At 45.5% G+C, this 6125-nt stretch overlaps 1 long non-coding RNA gene across 1 annotated transcript; it reads right to left on the reverse strand.

Moving 5' to 3' along the window:
- Positions 1 to 818: 818 nt before the first annotated feature.
- On the reverse strand, positions 819 to 2696 carry LOC109301789. Its single transcript, XR_002098627.1, has 2 exons — positions 1079 to 2696; positions 819 to 972 (listed from the first exon to the last, which is right to left on the reverse strand). It is a non-coding gene; the product is annotated as an uncharacterized LOC109301789 (long non-coding RNA).
- Positions 2697 to 6125: the final 3429 nt, after the last annotated feature.

The raw sequence follows: 6125 nt of genomic DNA on the forward strand, positions 1-6125 counted from the left end.
TGCTGGAGGTGTGGGGGGTGAACCACGTGGGGGGGAGGAGAAAGGGTGTTTTGGAGGTGTTGCAAAAAATAAAAGCCAACCATTACACAGAAGAGTTGCCCTCATTCAAGTATTAAGGAAGGCTCTGCCATGCATGCCTGGCCCAGTATTTCCACTTGCTGCTTTTTCTTCTCGTCTGTTGGGTTCTGGGGTGGATGGGCAGAGCGGGTGGGGGATGACTGTTGCTTGCAACAAGGTGCTGCAGGATTTGGGATCAGGGTAAAAAAAGCATTCAACCTCCCATAACAGTACACTCTGCAACTCTTTCCAGTAATGCCATCACTCCATAAATGCCCCCAAGCAAAGCATCCCCACACTGAGGCAGATGGTGGGGATGGGGTCATCACATTGTCTCCCAACCCACACATCCCCAAACTGCATGGACAGATTTAATGTAACTCATGGTTTTAGTATTAAAAATAAAAAAAGGGTGAATAAAATCATCATAAGATTGTTAAAAGAGAATGATTCATATGACCTGTCTTTTGTGCAACTACCTTGCATACATGCACAAAGCTGACCCAACATGCCCAAGTATTAGGCTCAGAAGAGTTGCTAATTGCCCTCTTTCCAATGTTAAGGAAGGCTCTCCTATGTCTGCCCCAGTATTTCAGCTTGCCTTTCCAGTAATGTCATTACTCAGATAAACCCACCCAAGCAAGGGATGCCCATGCACATAAGGGTGGGCACTATCATCACCTCTCCCAACTGACTCCTCCCACCCCTGAACTGCAGGGACTGCAATCTGCCTATGAAAGAAAACATGCCACACACACAAATGACATAATTTTAAAATTTTATTTAAAATGAGGTAGAAAAAGGTGGAAAAACCAGTCCTATTTAACGAAAGCAAGTTGCTTCTAACAGGTGGGTGTTGATTCATGCTTTCCTTCTTAATGCTGAAAATTTTCAATTTCAGAACTCCAAAGTGTTCTGCAGGGAGGGGGAGAAAAAAGGAGGGGGTGGGTTTTGAAACAACAAAAATCTACACACCACCTGCAGCCCCACCACCCCCCAAGGTTGGTGGGACATTTATTACCTGTATATCACCAGGGATACTTCATATCCTGGGGGGAGGATCTGGCAGGCAGCATCCACCTGGACTATATGTCATGGTTCTGGAATGGGAATATCAGTTATAAAAAATAGGAAGGTTTGAAATATTGAATTGTTAAGGGGTACCACACTCCATATAGTTGCAAACTTATCATTCTGGTGATGCCGCTTGGCAGTGCTGAATACCGTGATAGGCACAGTAGGCAGGGATCCTGGGTGGCTGGGACACAGGAGCATGGAGTATGGGGAACATATACACTACCCCTGGTGGAAGTAAGGACAAAACTGCCAGGGGGTAGTAAACAGTAACAGAACTTTGCAATATAATGGGTTGCTGCTCCATGTACCTTTATTAATTATTCTGTGCCCCCACACGGTGTGCCCTGGCTGCCTGTGGTCAGCTGTGGGAGCAGGGAGAGGGAGGGATGGATGGGCAGGAAAAAAAACAGAAAAAAAATAGCAGTGGCAGCTACTGGCCACTACAGAAATAGCGCAGTGCTGCCTGGTGGTAATGGAAAGTAATTACAAGTCTTTGAGTCACTGTTGCATGACACGAATCCATAGATAGGGCAGCATAAGCGGCAGCTACACAAAATAAAACATGTCCAAGCAGCATTAGTTTAATGCATCAAAAAGACTTTTAAAGCAGCGGGAAATCCCACTTGTACAAACACAGTTGTGAGTGGTTAAACATGAAAGATTGTGGCATGTACAAATGCCCTTTGATGTATTTTTCCTTGCAACCTTTCTCTGAGGTAGGTCCATGCTATTGACCCCTTTGCACAGGTCCAGATCCTCAATGTGGTTTAGACTTCAGTTAGATGCTTTTTGAGGAAGTGGGCATCAGTCACTTGTTGAGGTAACAGGGAATCTGAGGTGAGCACTAAGTCCTCATCTCCCAAGCTGTACACTAGTTCCCTAAATCTTTAGGCCAGCGACCATCCATCCTCACTTCCAAAAACATCCCTGTCAGAGTGCATGGGATTTGGATAAGATGTCTAAGGGGATAATCAGTGGCAATAACCTTAATAAGTAGTATGGCAAAGGTGAACCACAAAAGACCTTTTCAGAAACTTGTATGACCAGACAGCCACCATATGTTCTTACATCTGCCCCATTGCCTCATTCCCCCTCAGCCCCATTCCTTGCTTTCTTGTCTGCTGTGCAATGTCTAATTTAAGCTTGTAAAGGTAAGGGCTCTGCCTTTTATTGGCTGTAAAGCCTCTAGCATGCTCCAGGCACTGTATGAAAACCAAATAACCTCTGAGTGGATTTCCAATAGGAAACTCAATGGGCCTTGAGGATGGTGGAAGCAACAACTTCCCAGCTGTGCCCCTGAAATCCTGTGACCTGAAAGAGCAGCCCTAGAGGAATCCCAGAATAGGTGCTATACATTTTGGGCACTTTTGCTCTGTGTGGCACTGTGTTTTGCTGCCTGCTGCACCTCCCTTGTAAGGACAGAGTATCAGTATGGACTTCACTTGAGCAAATAACCTCTCCACCACAGCCAGGTGCTCAAAGCTCCTTATTTAGATGGCACTCCACTCAGCTGCCTTAAATTTCAGCAGAAATCAGAACTTGTGGCATAGGTGATATCTTTTATTAGACCAACTAGCTTTTTTGCAAAAAAATATTATTTAATAGCAAACTTTTGGGCACAAGCACCCTTCTTCAAACATAAGAGAAAAGATTGTAAAAGTTCTCCAAGAACAAATGAAAGTTCATATTTCATAGAAGGCTTAAAGGTAGTAAAATCTCCTGTTTGGCAGAGTACATCTTATGTAGGTTAGTTTCAGAGAAAAGTTGGAATAGTCTGTTTACCTCAAAGTTCTTTGGTGGCAAGCAGAATTTAGTCATATTTCCTTCTGGTTCTGATATTTCATATTTCACAGAAGAGAAAAAGGATGGAATGCTCTTCTGGACAGGAATTTCTTATGTGGTGAGGTGTCTCGGGGCTCTGTGGTGATGCAAATTACCTTGAACAAAGGCAGAAGCAGGGGCTCAGGTTTCAGGTGGTAAAACTCCTCCTTGTCAAATTATGAAGATTTCAGTTAAAAAATTGGCTAAAATTCAATATCCTCCATGTGTCAGGTATCCAGGTTGTGTCCATATTGGTCTAGAGGCAAAAGGAATCAGAACTCATGGCAGAGATTATATCTTTTATTAGACCAGCTAGATTTTTGCAAACAAAAAATTTAATTTCAAGCTTTTGGGCACAAGCACGCTTCTTTTTTCTTTACATTTCAGCACATTTTTTACAAGCACCACATCAAGAGTTTAGCTTAATGACTTTTCCATGTCAGTAGCAGAGCTGGACACAGAACCTAGATATCCTGAGTGCCACACCCCTATTCTAAGCAGTGAATACTACTGCCTCTTCTATTTGGGTAAAACTCTGGAACCAACATTGTACTAATTGCTGATTCAATACTAATTGCAACTCTTCTTGGCTTGTAGCTAATATCCCTTTCTAAGCACCTAGATACTGGCACATAAACAAATACAGTAAAAGCCCTGTTATCCAGCATTTTAATAACCGGCATTTCTATATACGGGAATTTCCACGAATACGGAGGAGGGAGGGGGAAGCTCACATGCAGTGGCCACTGCCGCCACCCACCACCCTGCACTGCCACCACTCCACATGCAGCCCCCACCACCCCCTGCTCCACATGCAGCTGCTGCCAGCCCCGCTGCCCTCCACTGCATATCCAGCCAGAAACCCCTGTGCCTCAGATAACCAGCATTTTTAGATTACTGACACCCCCCCCATTCATCCTGGAAAACAGGGCTTTTACTGTACCTGTCTCCAGCCATGCCCCATCTTCTATTTGCCTTTCAGCTTTAAACCAGTGATTACCTGTGATGCCATCTGGGCCAATTTCTAAGACACGTTCCTGGATAATTGTCAACTTGTGAGGACTGGGATTGATTTCAGAGTAAATTATATGTTGCTGCAGCTGGTTGCACTTCCTGTACTCAATGTGTGAATACCAACTGCTAGGCAGTATCCCTTAGGAGTCTGTCACTCAAGAGTTTGACATCAAGCAAAGCTTGAAAGAAAACAGGGTAAGAAGTTGAAAAATGTTAGATGTTGTTTAGGAGGTATTTCTGTTGTTCTAATGGTACACAAAGAGGAAATGCATGTCATGGCAGCAGCTTAACTAGGGTGAGATGAGGGGAGCACCAGCCTGATGCCAGTTTTAGAGGGGCACCAAAATGGTGGCCTCCAAGGAAGCCTGTGACCCGGCAGCCATAGCCTGTACACTAGGCCTAGTGCAAAGTGGCTAGTATTCACTTTGGATTCAGTTTTGGCAGATTTGGGGGACAGTGATTCAGTTCGGTGATTTGAATCACTGTCCCAAATTGATTCAGCTAAATATGACTCAGAGATTCAGCTGCTGCCAAATCTCTGAATCTCCAAATCACACAGGCCCATCCCCTGCCCGCTCTCTCAGCCCCGGCAATGGCTGCCCCACCAGCTCCAGCTTCTGGCACTTCGAAAAAAAAAGACCCAACTTACCAGATGCTGCCAGGTCGGGGGGCAATCCCCGCTGCCCCCCACTGGCCCATGCTGCATGAGGGACTGTGCATGAGCCCCCCTCCCCCCCATGGTTGTCCTGCCTGCCCCAGCTCTGGCCCTTTAAGGAAAAAAATACCCCCCCAAAACCCCAAACTCACCAGCTCCTGCCCAGTGGGGGGGGCCATCTCCACTGCCCCGCACCACCAAATTGGGCCAAATTGCCTCTGAATTGAATCAGCACCTGAAGCTTTGCGCTGCCCTACTGTACATGTAACCTTGTTACTGTATCTGTGTTCTGTGTGACAACCTCTCCATGATGCTTCTCTACATACCTCCATTATGAGACACCATAAGATTGTTGAGAATGCTGTCTCTTATTTGCATATCATCATTCACTGGTATGCATGGGTGGGTGAAGGGAGTGAGAATGCTTTTTACTTGTTTTGACTGTGCTAACATGCTTCTAACTTATTTTTAACAGTTGGAATAAAAGGGACCAGGAAAATCAGGTTTCTATGCATTGGCTCTGCCTTCTAAAATTGTAACATTTATAAGGGTACAGAAGCCACAAGAGAAAATTGGGTAAACATTGCCATGGGGTCAACACTTACTATGAATATTGTGGTGGTTTAAGGTTGTGGTATCATTGACTCAGGAATGCCAGCATAGGTGGAAGGGAAGCTCCAGATAGTTACAATGTCATGGGTAGGGGAGATACCACAAGGTGGTTTTCAGCCCAGGTAGTTTTACTTACCTTGCGGGGAGATACCCTTCTTCTCGGCCTTGAATAATTTGATATAGTTAGAGGGTGAAGGCCTGTCCCTTGCACTGTGGGCAGGCTGACCCCTGACAGTGTCTACAAATGCCTCCAAATGTGAAGATCTCAGGTACACAATTTACATTGACAAGGGATTGCTTTCAGGCTTTCCCTCTAGCCCAGGGGTGGGCAAAACGTGGCCCGTGGGCCGGATGCAGCACGCCAGGCCATTCTATCCAGCCCATGGGGCCCCTAAAAAATTTAGAAAATTAATAATTATATACCCCTGGCTGCCTGTCATGCATCCCTCAATGGCTTGCCAACACTCAGTAAGCGGCCGTCCACCTGAATTAATTGCCTGCCCTGACTCTAGCCTGCTCCTTTGACTTTTTGGCCAGGGGCAAGTGAAACTAGGGGTCATCTGAACTCCAAGACCTCCAGGCTTGGGGTATACACATAGGATATCTGCCATGGATTTGGGAGTATCTGAAGTCCCAGGTTGAAGAGTCTGGAAGGTAAAATACTTGTCAGTGGTAGCACCACACAAAGTCAAACTACTGAGTTCTGCTCAGTCGATAAAATTCAGAACTGATTTGACCCAAGGCACAAAATTTAAGAAAAAACCCAATGGAGATCAGGGTTTTCTGGCATGATTTGTTCTTAGTAAATCCATGCTAGATGCTTGTAATCAGACTTTTCTCCTCCAGATGCTTACAAATGGCATGGGTGACTGGTCCCCCCCCCCCCCCC

This window comes from Gavialis gangeticus, unplaced genomic scaffold (genome assembly GCF_001723915.1).
Source record: "Gavialis gangeticus isolate Ggan-Ray unplaced genomic scaffold, GavGan_comp1, whole genome shotgun sequence".
Taxonomy (NCBI): Eukaryota; Metazoa; Chordata; order Crocodylia; family Gavialidae; genus Gavialis; species Gavialis gangeticus.